This window comes from Daphnia magna, linkage group LG5, assembly GCF_020631705.1.
Source record: "Daphnia magna isolate NIES linkage group LG5, ASM2063170v1.1, whole genome shotgun sequence".
Taxonomy (NCBI): Eukaryota; Metazoa; Arthropoda; class Branchiopoda; order Diplostraca; family Daphniidae; genus Daphnia; species Daphnia magna.
This window is the reverse complement of record NC_059186.1, coordinates 826,059-852,781: the sequence shown is the minus strand read 5'-3', so window position 1 is coordinate 852,781 and position 26,723 is coordinate 826,059. Positions and strand designations below refer to the sequence as shown.

General features: G+C 42.8%; 28 non-coding genes across 28 annotated transcripts; 27 read left to right on the top strand and 1 right to left on the bottom strand.

The window, feature by feature from the left end:
- Positions 1 to 2,173: 2,173 nt before the first annotated feature.
- Trnar-ucu lies at positions 2,174 to 2,257 on the top strand. Its single transcript is given in 2 exon segments — positions 2,174 to 2,210; positions 2,222 to 2,257. It is a non-coding gene; the product is annotated as a tRNA-Arg (tRNA).
- Positions 2,258 to 2,888: 631 nt separating this feature from the next.
- Positions 2,889 to 2,972, top strand: Trnar-ucu. Its single transcript is given in 2 exon segments — positions 2,889 to 2,925; positions 2,937 to 2,972. It is a non-coding gene; the product is annotated as a tRNA-Arg (tRNA).
- A 632-nt stretch (positions 2,973 to 3,604) lies between these two features.
- Positions 3,605 to 3,688, top strand: Trnar-ucu. Its single transcript is given in 2 exon segments — positions 3,605 to 3,641; positions 3,653 to 3,688. It is a non-coding gene; the product is annotated as a tRNA-Arg (tRNA).
- A 632-nt stretch (positions 3,689 to 4,320) lies between these two features.
- Trnar-ucu lies at positions 4,321 to 4,404 on the top strand. The gene is given in 2 exon segments: positions 4,321 to 4,357; positions 4,369 to 4,404. It is a non-coding gene; the product is annotated as a tRNA-Arg (tRNA).
- A 631-nt stretch (positions 4,405 to 5,035) lies between these two features.
- Positions 5,036 to 5,119, top strand: Trnar-ucu. Its single transcript is given in 2 exon segments — positions 5,036 to 5,072; positions 5,084 to 5,119. It is a non-coding gene; the product is annotated as a tRNA-Arg (tRNA).
- A 631-nt stretch (positions 5,120 to 5,750) lies between these two features.
- Positions 5,751 to 5,834, top strand: Trnar-ucu. The gene is given in 2 exon segments: positions 5,751 to 5,787; positions 5,799 to 5,834. It is a non-coding gene; the product is annotated as a tRNA-Arg (tRNA).
- A 632-nt stretch (positions 5,835 to 6,466) lies between these two features.
- On the top strand, positions 6,467 to 6,550 carry Trnar-ucu. The gene is given in 2 exon segments: positions 6,467 to 6,503; positions 6,515 to 6,550. It is a non-coding gene; the product is annotated as a tRNA-Arg (tRNA).
- A 2,778-nt stretch (positions 6,551 to 9,328) lies between these two features.
- On the top strand, positions 9,329 to 9,412 carry Trnar-ucu. Its single transcript is given in 2 exon segments — positions 9,329 to 9,365; positions 9,377 to 9,412. It is a non-coding gene; the product is annotated as a tRNA-Arg (tRNA).
- Positions 9,413 to 10,043: 631 nt separating this feature from the next.
- Trnar-ucu lies at positions 10,044 to 10,127 on the top strand. Its single transcript is given in 2 exon segments — positions 10,044 to 10,080; positions 10,092 to 10,127. It is a non-coding gene; the product is annotated as a tRNA-Arg (tRNA).
- A 631-nt stretch (positions 10,128 to 10,758) lies between these two features.
- Positions 10,759 to 10,842, top strand: Trnar-ucu. Its single transcript is given in 2 exon segments — positions 10,759 to 10,795; positions 10,807 to 10,842. It is a non-coding gene; the product is annotated as a tRNA-Arg (tRNA).
- A 631-nt stretch (positions 10,843 to 11,473) lies between these two features.
- Trnar-ucu lies at positions 11,474 to 11,557 on the top strand. Its single transcript is given in 2 exon segments — positions 11,474 to 11,510; positions 11,522 to 11,557. It is a non-coding gene; the product is annotated as a tRNA-Arg (tRNA).
- Positions 11,558 to 12,188: 631 nt separating this feature from the next.
- Trnar-ucu lies at positions 12,189 to 12,272 on the top strand. Its single transcript is given in 2 exon segments — positions 12,189 to 12,225; positions 12,237 to 12,272. It is a non-coding gene; the product is annotated as a tRNA-Arg (tRNA).
- A 631-nt stretch (positions 12,273 to 12,903) lies between these two features.
- On the top strand, positions 12,904 to 12,987 carry Trnar-ucu. Its single transcript is given in 2 exon segments — positions 12,904 to 12,940; positions 12,952 to 12,987. It is a non-coding gene; the product is annotated as a tRNA-Arg (tRNA).
- Positions 12,988 to 13,618: 631 nt separating this feature from the next.
- Trnar-ucu lies at positions 13,619 to 13,702 on the top strand. Its single transcript is given in 2 exon segments — positions 13,619 to 13,655; positions 13,667 to 13,702. It is a non-coding gene; the product is annotated as a tRNA-Arg (tRNA).
- Positions 13,703 to 14,335: 633 nt separating this feature from the next.
- Trnar-ucu lies at positions 14,336 to 14,419 on the top strand. Its single transcript is given in 2 exon segments — positions 14,336 to 14,372; positions 14,384 to 14,419. It is a non-coding gene; the product is annotated as a tRNA-Arg (tRNA).
- A 630-nt stretch (positions 14,420 to 15,049) lies between these two features.
- On the top strand, positions 15,050 to 15,133 carry Trnar-ucu. The gene is given in 2 exon segments: positions 15,050 to 15,086; positions 15,098 to 15,133. It is a non-coding gene; the product is annotated as a tRNA-Arg (tRNA).
- A 631-nt stretch (positions 15,134 to 15,764) lies between these two features.
- Positions 15,765 to 15,848, top strand: Trnar-ucu. The gene is given in 2 exon segments: positions 15,765 to 15,801; positions 15,813 to 15,848. It is a non-coding gene; the product is annotated as a tRNA-Arg (tRNA).
- Positions 15,849 to 16,479: 631 nt separating this feature from the next.
- Trnar-ucu lies at positions 16,480 to 16,563 on the top strand. The gene is given in 2 exon segments: positions 16,480 to 16,516; positions 16,528 to 16,563. It is a non-coding gene; the product is annotated as a tRNA-Arg (tRNA).
- Positions 16,564 to 17,194: 631 nt separating this feature from the next.
- Positions 17,195 to 17,278, top strand: Trnar-ucu. The gene is given in 2 exon segments: positions 17,195 to 17,231; positions 17,243 to 17,278. It is a non-coding gene; the product is annotated as a tRNA-Arg (tRNA).
- Positions 17,279 to 18,624: 1,346 nt separating this feature from the next.
- On the top strand, positions 18,625 to 18,708 carry Trnar-ucu. Its single transcript is given in 2 exon segments — positions 18,625 to 18,661; positions 18,673 to 18,708. It is a non-coding gene; the product is annotated as a tRNA-Arg (tRNA).
- Positions 18,709 to 19,340: 632 nt separating this feature from the next.
- On the top strand, positions 19,341 to 19,424 carry Trnar-ucu. The gene is given in 2 exon segments: positions 19,341 to 19,377; positions 19,389 to 19,424. It is a non-coding gene; the product is annotated as a tRNA-Arg (tRNA).
- Positions 19,425 to 20,055: 631 nt separating this feature from the next.
- Positions 20,056 to 20,139, top strand: Trnar-ucu. Its single transcript is given in 2 exon segments — positions 20,056 to 20,092; positions 20,104 to 20,139. It is a non-coding gene; the product is annotated as a tRNA-Arg (tRNA).
- A 631-nt stretch (positions 20,140 to 20,770) lies between these two features.
- Trnar-ucu lies at positions 20,771 to 20,854 on the top strand. The gene is given in 2 exon segments: positions 20,771 to 20,807; positions 20,819 to 20,854. It is a non-coding gene; the product is annotated as a tRNA-Arg (tRNA).
- Positions 20,855 to 21,485: 631 nt separating this feature from the next.
- On the top strand, positions 21,486 to 21,569 carry Trnar-ucu. The gene is given in 2 exon segments: positions 21,486 to 21,522; positions 21,534 to 21,569. It is a non-coding gene; the product is annotated as a tRNA-Arg (tRNA).
- A 631-nt stretch (positions 21,570 to 22,200) lies between these two features.
- Positions 22,201 to 22,284, top strand: Trnar-ucu. The gene is given in 2 exon segments: positions 22,201 to 22,237; positions 22,249 to 22,284. It is a non-coding gene; the product is annotated as a tRNA-Arg (tRNA).
- A 631-nt stretch (positions 22,285 to 22,915) lies between these two features.
- On the top strand, positions 22,916 to 22,999 carry Trnar-ucu. Its single transcript is given in 2 exon segments — positions 22,916 to 22,952; positions 22,964 to 22,999. It is a non-coding gene; the product is annotated as a tRNA-Arg (tRNA).
- A 631-nt stretch (positions 23,000 to 23,630) lies between these two features.
- Trnar-ucu lies at positions 23,631 to 23,714 on the top strand. The gene is given in 2 exon segments: positions 23,631 to 23,667; positions 23,679 to 23,714. It is a non-coding gene; the product is annotated as a tRNA-Arg (tRNA).
- A 1,645-nt stretch (positions 23,715 to 25,359) lies between these two features.
- On the bottom strand, positions 25,360 to 25,431 carry Trnae-cuc. Its single transcript has one exon. It is a non-coding gene; the product is annotated as a tRNA-Glu (tRNA).
- Between the last annotated feature and the right edge of the window lie 1,292 nt (positions 25,432 to 26,723).

Here is a 26,723-nt window from a genome sequence, read left to right as displayed (position 1 = left end):
AATCATGTATGCATTCAGCATTACAACAGGTCGTGTGGCCTAACGGATAAGTCGTCGGACTTCTATATGATCAGTTATCCGAAAATTGCGGGTTCAAGTCCCTCCACGATTACCAGCAAAATTAATTACGGCAATGTTAGCATTTTCCACCTTTCATAGTATTAGAACCAACTCTTTAACTCGTTTAACAGAAATGGTATTGCGATATTTCCGAATCCACTCCGGAATCGGTAAAACGCTGTTGGTTTACAGCGATAAATCAGGCCGTACTATCATGACGCCACTCCACTATGACCAACACACAAAGTATGGGGGAGAAGGAAAACCAACCTAAAACATTTAGCTAACCTAAAATCCTACTTGCATGTTCCTATGTTACGGTTAATTGCACTTACATTTAAGGCTGAAATTTGATCAACGTATGCATTACTAATAAAACGGTGAAGGAACAACGACTCGCTGACCACACGCCCGATAAGGGACTTGAACCCTTGACCTCAGGATTAAAAGTCCCGCGCTCTACCAGCTGAGCTAACCGGGCTGATGATACCAGATACGTATAAGATGGATTTCATCTCCATGAGCCCTCTTCCAACAAAGTTTTTCTACTATTTTACGGTGTCTGCTCAAGTCGGCAAGTACCTGCTTCAGAAAATGAAGCTCCTGAAGAAAGACAGGTTTTTGCGACTAAAACAATTCGGGCACAGTTTTCAACAATCATGTATGCATTCAGCATCACAACAGGTCGTGTGGCCTAACGGATAAGGCGTCGGACTTTTATATGATCAGTTATCCGAAAATTGCGGGTTCAAGTCCCGCCACGATTACCAGCAAAATTAATTACGGCAATGTTAGCATTATCCACCTTTCATAGTATTAGAACCAACTCTTTAACTCGTTTAACAGAAATGGTATTGCGATTTTTCCGAATCCACTCCGGAATCGGTAAAACGCTGTTGGTTTACAGCGATAAATCAGGCCGTACTATCATGACGCCACTCCACTATGACCAACACACAAAGTATGGGGGAGAAGGAAAACCAACCTAAAACATTTAGCTAACCTAAAATCCTACTTGCATGTTCCTATGTTACGGTTAATTGCACTTACATTTAAGGCTGAAATTTGATCAACGTATGCATTACTAATAAAACGGTGATGGAACAACGACTCGCTGACCACACGCCCGATAAGGGACTTGAACACTTGACCTCAGGATTAAAAGTCCCGCGCTCTACCAGCTGAGCTAACCGGGCTGATGATACCAGATACGTATATAATGGATTTGATCTCCATGAGCCCTCTTCCAACAAAGTTTTTCTACTATTTTACGGTGTCTGTTCAAGTCGGCAAGTACCTGCTTCAGAAAATGAAGCTCCTGAAGACAGACAGGTTTTTGCGACTAAAACAATTCGGGCACAGTTTTCAACAATCATGTATGCATTCAGCATCACAACAGGTCGTGTGGCCTAACGGATAAGGCGTCGGACTTCTATATGATCAGTTATCCGAAAATTGCGGGTTCAAGTCCCTCCACGATTACCAGCAAAATTAATTACGGCAATGTTAGCATTTTCCACCTTTCATAGTATTAGAACCAACTCTTTAACTCGTTTAACAGAAATGGTATTGCGATATTTCCGAATCCACTCCGGAATCGGTAAAACGCTGTTGGTTTACAGCGATAAATCAGGCCGTACTATCATGACGCCACTCCACTATGACCAACACACAAAGTATGGGGGAGAAGGAAAACCAACCTAAAACATTTAGCTAACCTAAAATCCTACTTGCATGTTCCTATGTTACGGTTAATTGCACTTACATTTAAGGCTGAAATTTGATCAACGTATGCATTACTAATAAAACGGTGATGGAACAACGACTCGCTGACCACACGCCCGATAAGGGACTTGAACCCTTGACCTCAGGATTAAAAGTCCCGCGCTCTACCAGCTGAGCTAACAGGGCTGATAATACCAGATACGTATAAGATGGATTTGATCTCCATGAGCCCTCTTCCAACAAAGTTTTTCTACTATTTTACGGTGTCTGTTCAAGTCGGCAAGTACCTGCTTCAGAAAATGAAGCTCCTGAAGACAGACAGGTTTTTGCGACTAAAACAATTCGGGCACAGTTTTCAACAATCATGTATGCATTCAGCATCACAACAGGTCGTGTGGCCTAACGGATAAGGCGTCGGACTTCTATATGATCAGTTATCCGAAAATTGCGGGTTCAAGTCCCGCCACGATTACCAACAAAATTAATTACGGCAATGTTAGCATTTTCCACCTTTCATAGTATTAGAACCAACTCTTTAACTCGTTTAACAGAAATGGTATTGCGATATTTCCGAATCCACTCCGGAATCGGTAAAACGCTGTTGGTTTACAGCGATAAATCAGGCCGTACTATCATGACGCCACTCCACTATGACCAACACACAAAGTATGGGGGAGAAGGAAAACCAACCTAAAACAATTAGCTAACCTAAAATCATACTTGCATGTTCCTATGTTACGGTTAATTGCACTTACATTTAAGGCTGAAATTTGATCAACGTATGCATTACTAATAAAACGGTGATGAAACAACGACTCGCTGACCACACGCCCGATAAGGGACTTGAACCCTTGACCTCAGGATTAAAAGTCCCGCGCTCTACCAGCTGAGCTAACCGGGATGATGATTCCAGGTACGTATAAGATGGATTTGATCTCCATGAGCCCTCTTCCAACAAAGTTTTTCTACTATTTTACGGTGTCTGTTCAAGTCGGCAAGTACCTGCTTCAGAAAATGAAGCTCCTGAAGACAGACAGGTTTTTGCGACTAAAACAATTCGGGCACAGTTTTCAACAATCATGTATGCATTCAGCATCACAACAGGTCGTGTGGCCTAACGGATAAGGCGTCGGACTTCTATATGATCAGTTATCCGAAAATTGCGGGTTCAAGTCCCGCCACGATTACCAGCAAAATTAATTACGGCAATGTTAGCATTTTCCACCTTTCATAGTATTAGAACCCAACTCTTTAACTCGTTTAACAGAAATGGTATTGCGATATTTCCGAATCCACTCCGGAATCGGTAAAACGCTGTTGGTTTACAGCGATAAATCAGGCCGTACTATCATGACGCCACTCCACTATGACCAACACACAAAGTATGGGGGAGAAGGAAAACCAACCTAAAACATTTAGCTAACCTAAAATCCTACTTGCATGTTCCTATGTTACGGTTAATTGCACTTACATTTAAGGCTGAAATTTGATCAACGTATGCATTACTAATAAAACGGTGATGGAACAACGACTCGCTGACCACACGCCCGATAAGGGACTTGAACCCTTGACCTCAGGATTAAAAGTCCCGCGCTCTACCAGCTGAGCTAACCGGGCTGATGATACCAGATACGTATAAGATGGATTTGATCTCCATGAGCCCTCTTCCAACAAAGTTTTTCTACTATTTTACGGTGTCTGTTCAAGTCGGCAAGTACCTGCTTCAGAAAATGAAGCTCCTGAAGACAGACAGGTTTTTGCGACTAAAACAATTCGGGCACAGTTTTCAACAATCATGTATGCATTCAGCATCACAACAGGTCGTGTGGCCTAACGGATAAGGCGTCGGACTTCTATATGATCAGTTATCCGAAAATTGCGGGTTCAAGTCCCGCCACGATTACCAGCAAAATTAATTACGGCAATGTTAGCATTTTCCACCTTTCATAGTATTAGAACCCAACTCTTTAACTCGTTTAACAGAAATGGTATTGCGATATTTCCGAATCCACTCCGGAATCGGTAAAACGCTGTTGGTTTACAGCGATAAATCAGGCCGTACTATCATGACGCCACTCCACTATGACCAACACACAAAGTATGGGGGAGAAGGAAAACCAACCTAAAACATTTAGCTAACCTAAAATCCTACTTGCATGTTCCTATGTTACGGTTAATTGCACTTACATTTAAGGCTGAAATTTGATCAACGTATGCATTACTAATAAAACGGTGATGGAACAACGACTCGCTGACCACACGCCCGATAAGGGACTTGAACCCTTGACCTCAGGATTAAAAGTCCCGCGCTCTACCAGCTGAGCTAACAGGGCTGATGATACCAGATACGTATAAGATGGATTTGATCTCCATGAGCCCTCTTCCAACAAAGTTTTTCTACTATTTTACGGTGTCTGTTCAAGTCGGCAAGTACCTGCTTCAGAAAATGAAGCTCCTGAAGACAGACAGGTTTTTGCGACTAAAACAATTCGGGCACAGTTTTCAACAATCATGTATGCATTCAGCATCACAACAGGTCGTGTGGCCTAACGGTTAAGGCGTCGGACTTCTATATGATCAGTTATCCGAAAATTGCGGGTTCAAGTCCCGCCACGATTACCAGCAAAATTAATTACGGCAATGTTAGCATTATCCACCTTTCATAGTATTAGAACCAACTCTTTAACTCGTTTAACAGAAATGGTATTGCGATTTTTCCGAATCCACTCCGGAATCGGTAAAACGCTGTTGGTTTACAGCGATAAATCAGGCCGTACTATCATGACGCCACTCCACTATGACCAACACACAAAGTATGGGGGAGAAGGAAAACCAACCTAAAACATTTAGCTAACCTAAAATCCTACTTGCATGTTCCTATGTTACGGTTAATTGCACTTACATTTAAGGCTGAAATTTGATCAACGTATGCATTACTAATAAAACGGTGATGGAACAACGACTCGCTGACCACACGCCCGATAAGGGACTTGAACCCTTGACCTCAGGATTAAAAGTCCCGCGCTCTACCAGCTGAGCTAACAGGGCTGATAATACCAGATACGTATAAGATGGATTTGATCTCCATGAGCCCTCTTCCAACAAAGTTTTTCTACTATTTTACGGTGTCTGTTCAAGTCGGCAAGTACCTGCTTCAGAAAATGAAGCTCCTGAAGACAGACAGGTTTTTGCGACTAAAACAATTCGGGCACAGTTTTCAACAATCATGTATGCATTCAGCATCACAACAGGTCGTGTGGCCTAACGGATAAGGCGTCGGACTTCTATATGATCAGTTATCCGAAAATTGCGGGTTCAAGTCCCGCCACGATTACCAGCAAAATTAATTACGGCAATGTTAGCATTTTCCACCTTTCATAGTATTAGAACCAACTCTTTAACTCGTTTAACAGAAATGGTATTGCGATATTTCCGAATCCACTCCGGAATCGGTAAAACGCTGTTGGTTTACAGCGATAAATCAGGCCGTACTATCATGACGCCACTCCACTATGACCAACACACAAAGTATGGGGGAGAAGGAAAACCAACCTAAAACAATTAGCTAACCTAAAATCATACTTGCATGTTCCTATGTTACGGTTAATTGCACTTACATTTAAGGCTGAAATTTGATCAACGTATGCATTACTAATAAAACGGTGATGAAACAACGACTCGCTGACCACACGCCCGATAAGGGACTTGAACCCTTGACCTCAGGATTAAAAGTCCCGCGCTCTACCAGCTGAGCTAACCGGGATGATAATACCAGGTACGTATAAGATGGATTTGATCTCCATGAGCCCTCTTCCAACAAAGTTTTTCTACTATTTTACGGTGTCTGTTCAAGTCGGCAAGTACCTGCTTCAGAAAATGAAGCTCCTGAAGACAGACAGGTTTTTGCGACTAAAACAATTCGGGCACAGTTTTCAACAATCATGTATGCATTCAGCATCACAACAGGTCGTGTGGCCTAACGGATAAGGCGTCGGACTTCTATATGATCAGTTATCCGAAAATTGCGGGTTCAAGTCCCGCCACGATTACCAGCAAAATTAATTACGGCAATGTTAGCATTTTCCACCTTTCATAGTATTAGAACCCAACTCTTTAACTCGTTTAACAGAAATGGTATTGCGATATTTCCGAATCCACTCCGGAATCGGTAAAACGCTGTTGGTTTACAGCGATAAATCAGGCCGTACTATCATGACGCCACTCCACTATGACCAACACACAAAGTATGGGGGAGAAGGAAAACCAACCTAAAACATTTAGCTAACCTAAAATCCTACTTGCATGTTCCTATGTTACGGTTAATTGCACTTACATTTAAGGCTGAAATTTGATCAACGTATGCATTACTAATAAAACGGTGATGGAACAACGACTCGCTGACCACACGCCCGATAAGGGACTTGAACCCTTGACCTCAGGATTAAAAGTCCCGCGCTCTACCAGCTGAGCTAACCGGGCTGATGATACCAGAAACGTATAAGATGGATTTGATCTCCATGAGCCCTCTTCCAACAAAGTTTTTCTACTATTTTACGGTGTCTGTTCAAGTCGGCAAGTACCTGCTTCAGAAAATGAAGCTCCTGAAGACAGACAGGTTTTTGCGACTAAAACAATTCGGGCACAGTTTTCAACAATCATGTATGCATTCAGCATCACAACAGGTCGTGTGGCCTAACGGATAAGGCGTCGGACTTCTATATGATCAGTTATCCGAAAATTGCGGGTTCAAGTCCCGCCACGATTACCAGCAAAATTAATTACGGCAATGTTAGCATTTTCCACCTTTCATAGTATTAGAACCCAACTCTTTAACTCGTTTAACAGAAATGGTATTGCGATATTTCCGAATCCACTCCGGAATCGGTAAAACGCTGTTGGTTTACAGCGATAAATCAGGCCGTACTATCATGACGCCACTCCACTATGACCAACACACAAAGTATGGGGGAGAAGGAAAACCAACCTAAAACATTTAGCTAACCTAAAATCCTACTTGCATGTTCCTATGTTACGGTTAATTGCACTTACATTTAAGGCTGAAATTTGATCAACGTATGCATTACTAATAAAACGGTGATGGAACAACGACTCGCTGACCACACGCCCGATAAGGGACTTGAACCCTTGACCTCAGGATTAAAAGTCACGCGCTCTACCAGCTGAGCTAACAGGGCTGATGATACCAGATACGTATAAGATGGATTTGATCTCCATGAGCCCTCTTCCAACAAAGTTTTTCTACTATTTTACGGTGTCTGTTCAAGTCGGCAAGTACCTGCTTCAGAAAATGAAGCTCCTGAAGACAGACAGGTTTTTGCGACTAAAATAATTCGGGTACAGTTTTCAACAATCATGTATGCATTCAGCATTACAACAGGTCGTGTGGCCTAACGGATAAGTCGTCGGACTTCTATATGATCAGTTATCCGAAAATTGCGGGTTCAAGTCCCTCCACGATTACCAGCAAAATTAATTACGGCAATGTTAGCATTTTCCACCTTTCATAGTATTAGAACCAACTCTTTAACTCGTTTAACAGAAATGGTATTGCGATATTTCCGAATCCACTCCGGAATCGGTAAAACGCTGTTGGTTTACAGCGATAAATCAGGCCGTACTATCATGACGCCACTCCACTATGACCAACACACAAAGTATGGGGGAGAGGGAAAACCAACCTAAAACATTTAGCTAACCTAAAATCCTACTTGCATGTTCCTATGTTACGGTTAATTGCACTTACATTTAAGGCTGAAATTTGATCAACGTATGCATTACTAATAAAACGGTGAAGGAACAACGACTCGCTGACCACACGCCCGATAAGGGACTTGAACCCTTGACCTCAGGATTAAAAGTCCCGCGCTCTACCAGCTGAGCTAACCGGGCTGATGATACCAGATACGTATAAGATGGATTTCATCTCCATGAGCCCTCTTCCAACAAAGTTTTTCTACTATTTTACGGTGTCTGCTCAAGTCGGCAAGTACCTGCTTCAGAAAATGAAGCTCCTGAAGAAAGACAGGTTTTTGCGACTAAAACAATTCGGGCACAGTTTTCAACAATCATGTATGCATTCAGCATCACAACAGGTCGTGTGGCCTAACGGATAAGGCGTCGGACTTTTATATGATCAGTTATCCGAAAATTGCGGGTTCAAGTCCCGCCACGATTACCAGCAAAATTAATTACGGCAATGTTAGCATTATCCACCTTTCATAGTATTAAAGCCAACTCTTTAACTCGTTTAACAGAAATGGTATTGCGATATTTTCCGAATCCACTCCGGAATCGGTAAAACGCTGTTGGTTTACAGCGATAAATCAGGCCGTACTATCATGACGCCACTCCACTATGACCAACACACAAAGTATGGGGGAGAAGGAAAACCAACCTAAAACATTTAGCTAACCTAAAATCCTACTTGCATGTTCCTATGTTACGGTTAATTGCACTTACATTTAAGGCTGAAATTTGATCAACGTATGCATTACTAATAAAACGGTGATGGAACAACGACTCGCTGACCACACGCCCGATAAGGGACTTGAACCCTTGACCTCAGGATTAAAAGTCCCGCGCTCTACCAGCTGAGCTAACCGGGCTGATGATACCAGATACGTATAAGATGGATTTGATCTCCATGAGCCCTCTTCCAACAAAGTTTTTCTACTATTTTACGGTGTCTGTTCAAGTCGGCAAGTACCTGCTTCAGAAAATGAAGCTCCTGAAGACAGACAGGTTTTTGCGACTAAAACAATTCGGGCACAGTTTTCAACAATCATGTATGCATTCAGCATCACAACAGGTCGTGTGGCCTAACGGATAAGGCGTCGGACTTCTATATGATCAGTTATCCGAAAATTGCGGGTTCAAGTCCCTCCACGATTACCAGCAAAATTAATTACGGCAATGTTAGCATTTTCCACCTTTCATAGTATTAGAACCAACTCTTTAACTCGTTTAACAGAAATGGTATTGCGATATTTCCGAATCCACTCCGGAATCGGTAAAACGCTGTTGGTTTACAGCGATAAATCAGGCCGTACTATCATGACGCCACTCCACTATGACCAACACACAAAGTATGGGGGAGAAGGAAAACCAACCTAAAACATTTAGCTAACCTAAAATCCTACTTGCATGTTCCTATGTTACGGTTAATTGCACTTACATTTAAGGCTGAAATTTGATCAACGTATGCATTACTAATAAAACGGTGATGGAAAAACGACTCGCTGACCACACGCCCGATAAGGGACTTGAACCCTTGACCTCAGGATTAAAAGTCCCGCGCTCTACCAGCTGAGCTAACAGGGCTGATAATACCAGATACGTATAAGATGGATTTGATCTCCATGAGCCCTCTTCCAACAAAGTTTTTCTACTATTTTACGGTGTCTGTTCAAGTCGGCAAGTACCTGCTTCAGAAAATGAAGCTCCTGAAGACAGACAGGTTTTTGCGACTAAAACAATTCGGGCACAGTTTTCAACAATCATGTATGCATTCAGCATCACAACAGGTCGTGTGGCCTAACGGATAAGGCGTCGGACTTCTATATGATCAGTTATCCGAAAATTGCGGGTTCAAGTCCCGCCACGATTACCAGCAAAATTAATTACGGCAATGTTAGCATTTTCCACCTTTCATAGTATTAGAACCAACTCTTTAACTCGTTTAACAGAAATGGTATTGCGATATTTCCGAATCCACTCCGGAATCGGTAAAACGCTGTTGGTTTACAGCGATAAATCAGGCCGTACTATCATGACGCCACTCCACTATGACCAACACACAAAGTATGGGGGAGAAGGAAAACCAACCTAAAACATTTAGCTAACCTAAAATCCTACTTGCATGTTCCTATGTTACGGTTAATTGCACTTACATTTAAGGCTGGAATTTGATCAACGTATGCATTACTAATAAAACGGTGAAGGAACAACGACTCGCTGACCATACGCCCGATAAGGGACTTGAACCCTTGACCTCAGGATTAAAAGTCCCGCGCTCTACCAGCTGAGCTAACCGGGCTGATGATACCAGATACGTATAAGATGGATTTGATCTCCATGAGCCCTCTTCCAACAAAGTTTTTCTACTATTTTACGGTGTCTGTTCAAGTCGGCAAGTACCTGCTTCAGAAAATGAAGCTCCTGAAGACAGACAGGTTTTTGCGACTAAAACAATTCGGGCACAGTTTTCAACAACCATGTATGCATTCAGCATCACAACAGGTCGTGTGGCCTAACGGATAAGGCGTCGGACTTCTATATGATCAGTTATCCGAAAATTGCGGGTTCAAGTCCCGCCACGATTACCAGCAAAATTAATTACGGCAATGTTAGCATTTTCCACCTTTCATAGTATTAGAACCAACTCTTTAACTCGTTTAACAGAAATGGTATTGCGATATTTCCGAATCCACTCCGGAATCGGTAAAACGCTGTTGGTTTACAGCGATAAATCAGGCCGTACTATCATGACGCCACTCCACTATGACCAACACACAAAGTATGGGGGAGAAGGAAAACCAACCTAAAACATTTAGCTAACCTAAAATCCTACTTGCATGTTCCTATGTTACGGTTAATTGCACTTACATTTAAGGCTGAAATTTGATCAACGTATGCATTACTAATAAAACGGTGATGGAACAACGACTCGCTGACCACACGCCCGATAAGGGACTTGAACCCTTGACCTCAGGATTAAAAGTCCCGCGCTCTACCAGCTGAGCTAACCGGGCTGATGATACCAGATACGTATAAGATGGATTTGATCTCCATGAGCCCTCTTCCAACAAAGTTTTTCTACTATTTTACGGTGTCTGTTCAAGTCGGCAAGTACCTGCTTCAGAAAATGAAGCTCCTGAAGACAGACAGGTTTTTGCGACTAAAACAATTCGGGCACAGTTTTCAACAATCATGTATGCATTCAGCATCACAACAGGTCGTGTGGCCTAACGGATAAGGCGTCGGACTTCTATATGATCAGTTATCCGAAAATTGCGGGTTCAAGTCCCGCCACGATTACCAGCAAAATTAATTACGGCAATGTTAGCATTTTCCACCTTTCATAGTATTAGAACCAACTCTTTAACTCGTTTAACAGAAATGGTATTGCGATATTTCCGAATCCACTCCGGAATCGGTAAAACGCTGTTGGTTTACAGCGATAAATCAGGCCGTACTATCATGACGCCACTCCACTATGACCAACACACAAAGTATGGGGGAGAAGGAAAACCAACCTAAAACATTTAGCTAACCTAAAATCCTACTTGCATGTTCCTATGTTACGGTTAATTGCACTTACATTTAAGGCTGAAATTTGATCAACGTATGCATTACTAATAAAACGGTGATGGAACAACGACTCGCTGACCACACGCCCGATAAGGGACTTGAACCCTTGACCTCAGGATTAAAAGTCCCGCGCTCTACCAGCTGAGCTAACCGGGCTGATGATACCAGATACGTATAAGATGGATTTGATCTCCATGAGCCCTCTTCCAACAAAGTTTTTCTACTATTTTACGGTGTCTGTTCAAGTCGGCAAGTACCTGCTTCAGAAAATGAAGCTCCTGAAGACAGACAGGTTTTTGCGACTAAAACAATTCGGGCACAGTTTTCAACAATCATGTATGCATTCAGCATCACAACAGGTCGTGTGGCCTAACGGATAAGGCGTCGGACTTCTATATGATCAGTTATCCGAAAATTGCGGGTTCAAGTCCCGCCACGATTACCAGCAAAATTAATTACGGCAGTGTTAGCATTTTCCACCTTTCATAGTATTAGAACCAACTCTTTAACTCGTTTAACAGAAATGGTATTGCGATATTTCCGAATCCACTCCGGAATCGGTAAAACGCTGTTGGTTTACAGCGATAAATCAGGCCGTACTATCATGACGCCACTCCACTATGACCAACACACAAAGTATGGGGGAGAAGGAAAACCAACCTAAAACATTTAGCTAACCTAAAATCCTACTTGCATGTTCCTATGTTACGGTTAATTGCACTTACATTTAAGGCTGAAATTTGATCAACGTATGCATTACTAATAAAACGGTGATGGAACAACGACTCGCTGACCACACGCCCGATAAGGGACTTGAACCCTTGACCTCAGGATTAAAAGTCCCGCGCTCTACCAGCTGAGCTAACCGGGCTGATGATACCAGATACGTATAAGATGGATTTGATCTCCATGAGCCCTCTTCCAACAAAGTTTTTCTACTATTTTACGGTGTCTGTTCAAGTCGGCAAGTACCTGCTTCAGAAAATGAAGCTCCTGAAGACAGACAGGTTTTTGCGACTAAAACAATTCGGGCACAGTTTTCAACAATCATGTATGCATTCAGCATCACAACAGGTCGTGTGGCCTAACGGATAAGGCGTCGGACTTCTATATGATCAGTTATCCGAAAATTGCGGGTTCAAGTCCCGCCACGATTACCAGCAAAATTAATTACGGCAGTGTTAGCATTTTCCACCTTTCATAGTATTAGAACCAACTCTTTAACTCGTTTAACAGAAATGGTATTGCGATATTTCCGAATCCACTCCGGAATCGGTAAAACGCTGTTGGTTTACAGCGATAAATCAGGCCGTACTATCATGACGCCACTCCACTATGACCAACACACAAAGTATGGGGGAGAAGGAAAACCAACCTAAAACATTTAGCTAACCTAAAATCCTACTTGCATGTTCCTATGTTACGGTTAATTGCACTTACATTTAAGGCTGAAATTTGATCAACGTATGCATTACTAATAAAACGGTGATGGAACAACGACTCGCTGACCACACGCCCGATAAGGGACTTGAACCCTTGACCTCAGGATTAAAAGTCCCGCGCTCTACCAGCTGAGCTAACCGGGCTGATGATACCAGATACGTATAAGATGGATTTGATCTCCATGAGCCCTCTTCCAACAAAGTTTTTCTACTATTTTACGGTGTCTGTTCAAGTCGGCAAGTACCTGCTTCAGAAAATGAAGCTCCTGAAGACAGACAGGTTTTTGCGACTAAAACAATTCGGGCACAGTTTTCAACAATCATGTATGCATTCAGCATCACAACAGGTCGTGTGGCCTAACGGATAAGGCGTCGGACTTCTATATGATCAGTTATCCGAAAATTGCGGGTTCAAGTCCCGCCACGATTACCAGCAAAATTAATTACGGCAGTGTTAGCATTTTCCACCTTTCATAGTATTAGAACCAACTCTTTAACTCGTTTAACAGAAATGGTATTGCGATATTTCCGAATCCACTCCGGAATCGGTAAAACGCTGTTGGTTTACAGCGATAAATCAGGCCGTACTATCATGACGCCACTCCACTATGACCAACACACAAAGTATGGGGGAGAAGGAAAACCAACCTAAAACATTTAGCTAACCTAAAATCCTACTTGCATGTTCCTATGTTACGGTTAATTGCACTTACATTTAAGGCTGAAATTTGATCAACGTATGCATTACTAATAAAACGGTGATGGAACAACGACTCGCTGACCACACGCCCGATAAGGGACTTGAACCCTTGACCTCAGGATTAAAAGTCCCGCGCTCTACCAGCTGAGCTAACCGGGCTGATGATACCAGATACGTATAAGATGGATTTGATCTCCATGAGCCCTCTTCCAACAAAGTTTTTCTACTATTTTACGGTGTCTGTTCAAGTCGGCAAGTACCTGCTTCAGAAAATGAAGCTCCTGAAGACAGACAGGTTTTTGCGACTAAAACAATTCGGGCACAGTTTTCAACAATCATGTATGCATTCAGCATCACAACAGGTCGTGTGGCCTAACGGATAAGGCGTCGGACTTCTATACGATCAGTTATCCGAAAATTGCGGGTTCAAGTCCCGCCACGATTACCAGCAAAATTAATTACGGCAGTGTTAGCATTTTCCACCTTTCATAGTATTAGAACCAACTCTTTAACTCGTTTAACAGAAATGGTATTGCGATATTTCCGAATCCACTCCGGAATCGGTAAAACGCTGTTGGTTTACAGCGATAAATCAGGCCGTACTATCATGACGCCACTCCACTATGACCAACACACAAAGTATGGGGAGAAGAAGGAAAACCAACCTAAAACATTTAGCTAACCTAAAATCCTACTTGCATGTTCCTATGTTACGGTTAATTGCACTTACATTTAAGGCTGAAATTTGATCAACGTATGCATTACTAATAAAACGGTGATGGAACAACGACTCGCTGACCACACGCCCGATAAGGGACTTGAACCCTTGACCTCAGGATTAAAAGTCCCGCGCTCTACCAGCTGAGCTAACCGGGCTGATGATACCAGATACGTATAAGATGGATTTGATCTCCATGAGCCCTCTTCCAACAAAGTTTTTCTACTATTTTACGGTGTCTGTTCAAGTCGGCAAGTACCTGCTTCAGAAAATGAAGCTCCTGAAGACAGACAGGTTTTTGCGACTAAAACAATTCGGGCACAGTTTTCAACAATCATGTATGCATTCAGCATCACAACAGGTCGTGTGGCCTAACGGATAAGGCGTCGGACTTCTATATGATCAGTTATCCGAAAATTGCGGGTTCAAGTCCCGCCACGATTACCAGCAAAATTAATTACGGCAGTGTTAGCATTTTCCACCTTTCATAGTATTAGAACCAACTCTTTAACTCGTTTAACAGAAATGGTATTGCGATATTTCCGAATCCACTCCGGAATCGGTAAAACGCTGTTGGTTTACAGCGATAAATCAGGCCGTACTATCATGACGCCACTCCACTATGACCAACACACAAAGTATGGGGGAGAAGGAAAACCAACCTAAAACATTTAGCTAACCTAAAATCCTACTTGCATGTTCCTATGTTACGGTTAATTGCACTTACATTTAAGGCTGAAATTTGATCAACGTATGCATTACTAATAAAACGGTGATGGAACAACGACTCGCTGACCACACGCCCGATAAGGGACTTGAACCCTTGACCTCAGGATTAAAAGTCCCGCGCTCTACCAGCTGAGCTAACCGGGCTGATGATACCAGATACGTATAAGATGGATTTGATCTCCATGAGCCCTCTTCCAACAAATTTTTTTTTTTTTTTTTGGGGTTTTTTTAAGTCGGCAAGTACCTGCTTCAGAAAATGAAGCTCCTGAAGACAGACAGGTTTTTGCGACTAAAACAATTCGGGCACAGTTTTCAACAATCATGTATGCATTCAGCATCACAACAGGTCGTGTGGCCTAACGGATAAGGCGTCGGACTTCTATATGATCAGTTATCCGAAAATTGCGGGTTCAAGTCCCGCCACGATTACCAGCAAAATTAATTACGGCAATGTTAGCATTTTCCACCTTTCATAGTATTAGAACCAACTCTTTAACTCGTTTAACAGAAATGGTATTGCGATATTTCCGAATCCACTCCGGAATCGGTAAAACGCTGTTGGTTTACAGCGATAAATCAGGCCGTACTATCATGACGCCACTCCACTATGACCAACACACAAAGTATGGGGGAGAAGGAAAACCAACCTAAAACATTTAGCTAACCTAAAATCCTACTTGCATGTTCCTATGTTACGGTTAATTGCACTTACATTTAAGGCTGAAATTTGATCAACGTATGCATTACTAATAAAACGGTGATGGAACAACGACTCGCTGACCACACGCCCGATAAGGGACTTGAACCCTTGACCTCAGGATTAAAAGTCCCGCGCTCTACCAGCTGAGCTAACCGGGCTGATGATACCAGATACGTATAAGATGGATTTGATCTCCATGAGCCCTCTTCCAACAAAGTTTTTCTACTATTTTACGGTGTCTGTTCAAGTCGGCAAGTACCTGCTTCAGAAAATGAAGCTCCTGAAGACAGACAGGTTTTTGCGACTAAAACAATTCGGGCACAGTTTTCAACAATCATGTATGCATTCAGCATCACAACAGGTCGTGTGGCCTAACGGATAAGGCGTCGGACTTCTATACGATCAGTTATCCGAAAATTGCGGGTTCAAGTCCCGCCACGATTACCAGCAAAATTAATTACGGCAGTGTTAGCATTTTCCACCTTTCATAGTATTAGAACCAACTCTTTAACTCGTTTAACAGAAATGGTATTGCGATATTTCCGAATCCACTCCGGAATCGGTAAAACGCTGTTGGTTTACAGCGATAAATCAGGCCGTACTATCATGACGCCACTCCACTATGACCAACACACAAAGTATGGGGGAGAAGGAAAACCAACCTAAAACATTTAGCTAACCTAAAATCCTACTTGCATGTTCCTATGTTACGGTTAATTGCACTTACATTTAAGGCTGAAATTTGATCAACGTATGCATTACTAATAAAACGGTGATGGAACAACGACTCGCTGACCACACGCCCGATAAGGGACTTGAACCCTTGACCTCAGGATTAAAAGTCCCGCGCTCTACCAGCTGAGCTAACCGGGCTGATGATACCAGATACGTATAAGATGGATTTGATCTCCATGAGCCCTCTTCCAACAAAGTTTTTCTACTATTTTACGGTGTCTGTTCAAGTCGGCAAGTACCTGCTTCAGAAAATGAAGCTCCTGAAGACAGACAGGTTTTTGCGACTAAAACAATTCGGGCACAGTTTTCAACAATCATGTATGCATTCAGCATCACAACAGGTCGTGTGGCCTAACGGATAAGGCGTCGGACTTCTATATGATCAGTTATCCGAAAATTGCGGGTTCAAGTCCCGCCACGATTACCAGCAAAATTAATTACGGCAGTGTTAGCATTTTCCACCTTTCATAGTATTAGAACCAACTCTTTAACTCGTTTAACAGAAATGGTATTGCGATATTTCCGAATCCACTCCGGAATCGGTAAAACGCTGTTGGTTTACAGCGATAAATCAGGCCGTACTATCATGACGCCACTCCACTATGACCAACACACAAAGTATGGGGGAGAAGGAAAACCAACCTAAAACATTTAGCTAACCTAAAATCCTACTTGCATGTTCCTATGTTACGGTTAATTGCACTTACATTTAAGGCTGAAATTTGATCAACGTATGCATTACTAATAAAACGGTGATGGAACAACGACTCGCTGACCACACGCCCGATAAGGGACTTGAACCCTTGACCTCAGGATTAAAAGTCCCGCGCTCTACCAGCTGAGCTAACCGGGCTGATGATACCAGATACGTATAAGATGGATTTGATCTCCATGAGCCCTCTTCCAACAAAGTTTTTCTACTATTTTACGGTGTCTGTTCAAGTCGGCAAGTACCTGCTTCAGAAAATGAAGCTCCTGAAGACAGACAGGTTTTTGCGACTAAAACAATTCGGGCACAGTTTTCAACAATCATGTATGCATTCAGCATCACAACAGGTCGTGTGGCCTAACGGATAAGGCGTCGGACTTCTATACGATCAGTTATCCGAAAATTGCGGGTTCAAGTCCCGCCACGATTACCAGCAAAATTAATTACGGCAGTGTTAGCATTTTCCACCTTTCATAGTATTAGAACCAACTCTTTAACTCGTTTAACAGAAATGGTATTGCGATATTTCCGAATCCACTCCGGAATCGGTAAAACGCTGTTGGTTTACAGCGATAAATCAGGCCGTACTATCATGACGCCACTCCACTATGACCAACACACAAAGTATGGGGGAGAAGGAAAACCAACCTAAAACATTTAGCTAACCTAAAATCCTACTTGCATGTTCCTATGTTACGGTTAATTGCACTTACATTTAAGGCTGAAATTTGATCAACGTATGCATTACTAATAAAACGGTGATGGAACAACGACTCGCTGACCACACGCCCGATAAGGGACTTGAACCCTTGACCTCAGGATTAAAAGTCCCGCGCTCTACCAGCTGAGCTAACCGGGCTGATGATACCAGATACGTATAAGATGGATTTGATCTCCATGAGCCCTCTTCCAACAAAGTTTTTCTACTATTTTACGGTGTCTGTTCAAGTCGGCAAGTACCTGCTTCAGAAAATGAAGCTCCTGAAGACAGACAGGTTTTTGCGACTAAAACAATTCGGGCACAGTTTTCAACAATCATGTATGCATTCAGCATCACAACAGGTCGTGTGGCCTAACGGATAAGGCGTCGGACTTCTATACGATCAGTTGTCCGAAAATTGCGGGTTCAAGTCCCGCCACGATTACCAGCAAAATTAATTACGGCAGTGTTAGCATTTTCCACCTTTCATAGTATTAGAACCAACTCTTTAACTCGTTTAACAGAAATGGTATTGCGATATTTCCGAATCCACTCCGGAATCGGTAAAACGCTGTTGGTTTACAGCGATAAATCAGGCCGTACTATCATGACGCCACTCCACTATGACCAACACACAAAGTATGGGGGAGAAGGAAAACCAACCTAAAACATTTAGCTAACCTAAAATCCTACTTGCATGTTCCTATGTTACGGTTAATTGCACTTACATTTAAGGCTGAAATTTGATCAACGTATGCATTACTAATAAAACGGTGATTGAACAACGACTCGCTGACCACACGCCCGATAAGGGACTTGAACCCTTGACCTCAGGATTAAAAGTCCCGCGCTCTACCAGCTGAGCTAACCGGGCTGATGATACCAGATACGTATAAGATGGATTTGATCTCCATGAGCCCTCTTCCAACAAAGTTTTTCTACTATTTTACGGTGTCTGTTCAAGTCGGCAAGTACCTGCTTCAGAAAATGAAGCTCCTGAAGACAGACAGGTTTTTGCGACTAAAACAATTCGGGCACAGTTTTCAACAATCATGTATGCATTCAGCATCACAACAGGTCGTGTGGCCTAACGGATAAGGCGTCGGACTTCTATACGATCAGTTATCCGAAAATTGCGGGTTCAAGTCCCGCCACGATTACCAGCAAAATTAATTACGGCAATGTTAGCATTTTCCACCTTTCATAGTATTAGAACCAACTCTTTAACTCGTTTAACAGAAATGGTATTGCGATATTTCCGAATCCACTCCGGAATCGGTAAAACGCTGTTGGTTTACAGCGATAAATCAGGCCGTACTATCATGACGCCACTCCACTATGACCAACACACAAAGTATGGGGGAGAAGGAAAACCAACCTAAAACATTTTGCTAACCTAAAATCCTACTTGCATGTTCCTATGTTACGGTTAATTGCACTTACATTTGAGGCTGAAATTTGATCAACGTATGCATTACTAATAAAACGGTGATGGAACAACGACTCGCTGACCACACGCCCGATAAAGGACTTGAACCCTTGACCTCAGGATAAAAAAGTCCCGCGCTCTACCAGCTGAGCTAACCGGGCTGATGATACCAGATACGTATAAGATGGATTTGATCTCCATGAGCCCTCTTCCAACAAAGTTTTTCTACTATTTTACGGTGTCTGTTCAAGTCGGCAAGTACCTGCTTCAGAAAATGAAGCTCCTGAAGACAGACAGGTTTTTGCGACTAAAACAATTCGGGCACAGTTTTCAACAATCATGTATGCATTCAGCATCACAACAGGTCGTGTGGCCTAACGGATAAGGCGTCGGACTTCTATATGATCAGTTATCCGAAAATTGCGGGTTCAAGTCCCGCCACGATTACCAGCAAAATTAATTACGGCAATGTTAGCATTTTCCACCTTTCATAGTATTAGAACCAACTCTTTAACTCGTTTAACAGAAATGGTATTGCGATATTTCCGAATCCACTCCGGAATCGGTAAAACGCTGTTGGTTTACAGCGATAAATCAGGCCGTACTATCATGACGCCACTCCACTATGACCAACACACAAAGTATGGGGGAGAAGGAAAACCAACCTAAAACATTTAGCTAACCTAAAATCCTACTTGCATGTTCCTATGTTACGGTTAATTGCACTTACATTTAAGGCTGAAATTTGATCAACGTATGCATTACTAATAAAACGGTGATGGAACAACGACTCGCTGACCACACGCCCGATAAGGGACTTGAACCCTTGACCTCAGGATTAAAAGTCCCGCGCTCTACCAGCTGAGCTAACCGGGCTGATGATACCAGATACGTATAAGATGGATTTGATCTCCATGAGCCCTCTTCCAACAAAGTTTTTCTACTATTTTACGGTGTCTGTTCAAGTCGGCAAGTACCTGCTTCAGAAAATGAAGCTCCTGAAGACAGACAGGTTTTTGCGACTAAAACAATTCGGGCACAGTTTTCAACAATCATGTATGCATTCAGCATCACAACAGGTCGTGTGGCCTAACGGATAAGGCGTCGGACTTCTATATGATCAGTTATCCGAAAATTGCGGGTTCAAGTCCCGCCACGATTACCAGCAAAATTAATTACGGCAATGTTAGCATTTTCCACCTTTCATAGTATTAGAACCAACTCTTTAACTCGTTTAACAGAAATGGTATTGCGATATTTCCGAATCCACTCCGGAATCGGTAAAACGCTGTTGGTTTACAGCGATAAATCAGGCCGTACTATCATGACGCCACTCCACTATGACCAACACACAAAGTATGGGGGAGAAGGAAAACCAACCTAAAACATTTAGCTAACCTAAAATCCTACTTGCATGTTCCTATGTTACGGTTAATTGCACTTACATTTAAGGCTGAAATTTGATCAACGTATGCATTACTAATAAAACGGTGATGGAACAACGACTCGCTGACCACACGCCCGATAAGGGACTTGAACCCTTGACCTCAGGATTAAAAGTCCCGCGCTCTACCAGCTGAGCTAACCGGGCTGATGATACCAGATACGTATAAGATGGATTTGATCTCCATGAGCCCTCTTCCAACAAAGTTTTTCTACTATTTTACGGTGTCTGTTCAAGTCGGCAAGTACCTGCTTCAGAAAATGAAGCTCCTGAAGACAGACAGGTTTTTGCGACTAAAACAATTCGGGCACAGTTTTCAACAATCATGTATGCATTCAGCATCACAACAGGTCGTGTGGCCTAACGGATAAGGCGTCGGACTTCTATACGATCAGTTATCCGAAAATTGCGGGTTCAAGTCCCGCCACGATTACCAGCAAAATTAATTACGGCAGTGTTAGCATTTTCCACCTTTCATAGTATTAGAACCAACTCTTTAACTCGTTTAACAGAAATGGTATTGCGATATTTCCGAATCCACTCCGGAATCGGTAAAACGCTGTTGGTTTACAGCGATAAATCAGGCCGTACTATCATGACGCCACTCCACTATGACCAACACACAAAGTATGGGGGAGAAGGAAAACCAACCTAAAACATTTAGCTAACCTAAAATCCTACTTGCATGTTCCTATGTTACGGTTAATTGCACTTACATTTAAGGCTGAAATTTGATCAACGTATGCATTACTAATAAAACGGTGATGGAACAACGACTCGCTGACCACACGCCCGATAAGGGACTTGAACCCTTGACCTCAGGATTAAAAGTCCCGCGCTCTACCAGCTGAGCTAACCGGGCTGATGATACCAGATACGTATAAGATGGATTTGATCTCCATGAGCCCTCTTCCAACAAAGTTTTTCTACTATTTTACGGTGTCTGTTCAAGTCGGCAAGTACCTGCTTCAGAAAATGAAGCTCCTGAAGACAGACAGGTTTTTGCGACTAAAACAATTCGGGCACAGTTTTCAACAATCATGTATGCATTCAGCATCACAACAGGTCGTGTGGCCTAACGGATAAGGCGTCGGACTTCTATATGATCAGTTATCCGAAAATTGCGGGTTCAAGTCCCGCCACGATTACCAGCAAAATTAATTACGGCAATGTTAGCATTTTCCACCTTTCATAGTATTAGAACCAACTCTTTAACTCGTTTAACAGAAATGGTATTGCGATATTTCCGAATCCACTCCGGAATCGGTAAAACGCTGTTGGTTTACAGCGATAAATCAGGCCGTACTATCATGACGCCACTCCACTATGACCAACACACAAAGTATGGGGGAGAAGGAAAACCAACCTAAAACATTTAGCTAACCTAAAATCCTACTTGCATGTTCCTATGTTACGGTTAATTGCACTTACATTTAAGGCTGAAATTTGATCAACGTATGCATTACTAATAAAACGGTGATGGAACAACGACTCGCTGACCACACGCCCGATAAGGGACTTGAACCCTTGACCTCAGGATTAAAAGTCCCGCGCTCTACCAGCTGAGCTAACCGGGCTGATGATACCAGATACGTATAAGATGGATTTGATCTCCATGAGCCCTCTTCCAACAAAGTTTTTCTACTATTTTACGGTGTCTGTTCAAGTCGGCAAGTACCTGCTTCAGAAAATGAAGCTCCTGAAGACAGACAGGTTTTTGCGACTAAAACAATTCGGGCACAGTTTTCAACAATCATGTATGCATTCAGCATCACAACAGGTCGTGTGGCCTAACGGATAAGGCGTCGGACTTCTATATGATCAGTTATCCGAAAATTGCGGGTTCAAGTCCCGCCACGATTACCAGCAAAATTAATTACGGCAATGTTAGCATTTTCCACCTTTCATAGTATTAGAACCAACTCTTTAACTCGTTTAACAGAAATGGTATTGCGATATTTCCGAATCCACTCCGGAATCGGTAAAACGCTGTTGGTTTACAGCGATAAATCAGGCCGTACTATCATGACGCCACTCCACTATGACCAACACACAAAGTATGGGGGAGAAGGAAAACCAACCTAAAACATTTAGCTAACCTAAAATCCTACTTGCATGTTCCTATGTTACGGTTAATTGCACTTACATTTAAGGCTGAAATTTGATCAACGTATGCATTACTAATAAAACGGTGATGGAACAACGACTCGCTGACCACACGCCCGATAAGGGACTTGAACCCTTGACCTCAGGATTAAAAGTCCCGCGCTCTACCAGCTGAGCTAACCGGGCTGATGATACCAGATACGTATAAGATGGATTTGATCTCCATGAGCCCTCTTCCAACAAAGTTTTTCTACTATTTTACGGTGTCTGTTCAAGTCGGCAAGTACCTGCTTCAGAAAATGAAGCTCCTGAAGACAGACAGGTTTTTGCGACTAAAACAATTCGGGCACAGTTTTCAACAATCATGTATGCATTCAGCATCACAACAGGTCGTGTGGCCTAACGGATAAGGCGTCGGACTTCTATACGATCAGTTATCCGAAAATTGCGGGTTCAAGTCCCGCCACGATTACCAGGAAAATTAATTACGGCAGTGTTAGCATTTTCCACCTTTCATAGTATTAGAACCAACTCTTTAACTCGTTTAACAGAAATGGTATTGCGATATTTCCGAATCCACTCCGGAATCGGTAAAACGCTGTTGGTTTACAGCGATAAATCAGGCCGTACTATCATGACGCCACTCCACTATGACCAACACACAAAGTATGGGGGAGAAGGAAAACCAACCTAAAACATTTAGCTAACCTAAAATCCTACTTGCATGTTCCTATGTTACGGTTAATTGCACTTACATTTAAGGCTGAAATTTGATCAACGTATGCATTACTAATAAAACGGTGATGGAACAACGACTCGCTGACCACACGCCCGATAAGGGACTTGAACCCTTGACCTCAGGATTAAAAGTCCCGCGCTCTACCAGCTGAGCTAACCGGGCTCATGATACCAGATACGTATAAGATGGATTTGATCTCCATGAGCCCTCTTCCAACAAAGTTTTTCTACTATTTTACGGTGTCTGTTCAAGTCGGCAAGTACCTGCTTCAGAAAATGAAGCTCCTGAAGACAGACAGGTTTTTGCGACTAAAACAATTCGGGCACAGTTTTCAACAATCATGTATGCATTCAGCATCACAACAGGTCGTGTGGCCTAACGGATAAGGCGTCGGACTTCTATATGATCAGTTATCCGAAAATTGCGGGTTCAAGTCCCGCCACGATTACCAGCAAAATTAATTACGGCAATGTTAGCATTTTCCACCTTTCATAGTATTAGAACCAACTCTTTAACTCGTTTAACAGAAATGGTATTGCGATATTTCCGAATCCACTCCGGAATCGGTAAAACGCTGTTGGTTTACAGCGATAAATCAGGCCGTACTATCATGACGCCACTCCACTATGACCAACACACAAAGTATGGGGGAGAAGGAAAACCAACCTAAAACATTTAGCTAACCTAAAATCCTACTTGCATGTTCCTATGTTACGGTTAATTGCACTTACATTTAAGGCTGAAATTTGATCAACGTATGCATTACTAATAAAACGGTGATGGAACAACGACTCGCTGACCACACGCCCGATAAGGGACTTGAACCCTTGACCTCAGGATTAAAAGTCCCGCGCTCTACCAGCTGAGCTAACCGGGCTGATGATACCAGATACGTATAAGATCGATTTAATCTTCATTAGTTCTCTTCTTCTTCTTCTTCTTCTTCTTCTTCTTCTTCTTCTTCTTCTTCTTCTTCTTCTTCTTCTTCTTCTTCTTCTTCTTCTTCTTCTTCTTCTTCTTCTTCTTCTTCTTCTTGCGCTCATCATCACCATCGATCCCAACCACGAAGTTCTATCGACCGGAATTCATTGCTGGGCCTTCATTTACCTTACGTTCAAGAGATCGAGCCACTGAAAGAACAACCAAGAGCTGACATTCTACTCGCTATCACTTTTTATTTTTATTTACAGTTACGTTCGCTGGAACGCTCTGGAACGCTCCGTTTATCGATGTTTCCCATCAGCTTTCATTTCTCACTGTTCCAATTTCAGTCATTGTCTTGTTTTGCTAGATTGCGGGACGCAATCTCCCATTTCTCCAAGGTATGTAAGGAATGCATCAGCTCACTCTTTCTTGGAAAAATATCCTCCCTCTCATTCCTGGAAACAAGTCATTTTCCTTTCCATCCTTTCATTACGCTCACCTTGCGTTGGTGATCGCGTTGACTTTGTTTGTCGTATAAAACCCCATCAATTGTAATTCTTCGTTAGTCAACGCTGGGCTGTTCACCCAGTCTAGTGTTGATTCACCCCTTCGCGAGTCAAGTGTCAGGTCGTTTATTCGACCTGCTACTGGCTTGCTCGTTCCCCGTTTAAACTTGTCTTATTTGTGTCTTTGTTGTGCTTGACGCTGGCTATACGGCTACGGCCTGTATGTATGCCTCCAATCGTTTGAGACATTCATCGACTTGTTTGAATCATGTTAACATTTTACGGGAATATACCATCGAACGAAGTCCGCAGCTTCCCTTAATCGAGTAAAAGCTATTTACTTAAAGATGAAGTAAGTAGGGGTTTTACAATAGTGGTTAGCATGGTTGCCTTCCAAGCAATCGATCCGATTTCGATTCTCGGTCATCGCAACAAATTATTTATCTAATTTGGAAAATCATGAATATTTAGGAGTGAAGTCTGCCACCTGTTGTCTAAAATTACAGTCATGAGCAAGAATGAATTAAGTATGGAAAAAACTACAAGGAAAATGTCTGATTCCTAGGCTAGGTAGGCCAGGTCAGAAACATGAAGTATTAATGGAGATGAATGTGATATATGCAATTAATGTGTTCCCAATACATGGCAAATTTTTTATGTTTATTCCCATACCGGGAATTGAACCCGGGCCTCCTGGGTGAGAGCCAGGTATCCTAACCACTAGACAATATGGGATTAGCGTTAATAATTTTTACAAGAGATTTTAGACCCTTCACCTAACCCCGAGACCTTATCCTTTGTCCCTTGTCAGCACAGCAATCGAGGACGTAGTCACCACAGCTCAGAAGAGCAGAGCCAAAGAGACGACGATTTTGTCAGTCTTTGGGTTCCTGCCTTCTTGAGCTGTGAGACTCTACATGACCTAGACGATGTCCTCGAACGTTGCACAGCTGACTGGCTCCCTAAAGCACAAATTTTACAAGACCCTAGCCCTGAACAACCCCGAGGAAACCCTGACAAAGAGAAAAAGAAACCAAAACCGGCAGATGCAGAAGGCCCGGCGACATATCAAGCAAAAGGCGTACGAGGCGAGGAAGATTCAGCGGCTCTTCAACATTTACCCAAGAAGAGCCGTTCGACAGGTGCTCGAAGACCGTTTACCCTCCTACGATGGTACTGTACAAGCTGCGGAGGAATATCTCAAGAGGACTTACAACCGATTGAGACCATCTCCGCAGCAGTGCCAAAGTGCGAGAGGAACTCTACGACACCTGCGACTGGTCCCAACCTTCAGAGGACCAGATGAACTTCCTTAATCGTGCGCCAACCCAACAAGAGCTTGAAGCTAAGCTTCGCCGGGCTACCAACACATCACCAGGGGTTGATGGCCTAGAATACCGTCATCTTAGAGCCATCGACCCAACTGCATTCTGCTTGAAACAGTTTGTAAAATGGTTTGGAAGCTAGGGGTTCCTAATTGTTGGAAGACATCGCGAACTGTCCCCATTTTCAAGAAAGGGGACACTAGCGACTATTCCAACTTTAGACCAATATCCCTTCTTCCTACCATTTACAAACTGTTCTCGGGAGTGATCAGCCAGAGAATAACGCAAGTCGCTTCAGACCTTGGCTGGTTATCTCCCGAGCAAAAGGGTTTCCTCCCGGGGGTCCATGGTATTCAGGAACATACACAGCTCTTACAGACGGTTGTCGAGGAGACAAAGACCAAACGAAAGCACATGTCTATTGCATGGCTGGACATGTGCAACGCGTTTGGATCTGTGCCTCACGCCGTTCTGAATGAGCTGTTCACATCACTTCCAATACCAGAGGACCTCCGGCGCATCCTGGTGGACATATATTCGGGAAATCGGATGGATTTTGCCGTTGGGAAAGAATCCATCCGCATTTTCCCGACAGCAGGTGTTCGCCAGGGTGACGCTCTTAGTTCCCCTATTTTTAACCTGGCTTCCGAACCCCTCGTCAGGGCCGGAAAGTCCAATATTAACCCCGGATTTTTAATATTT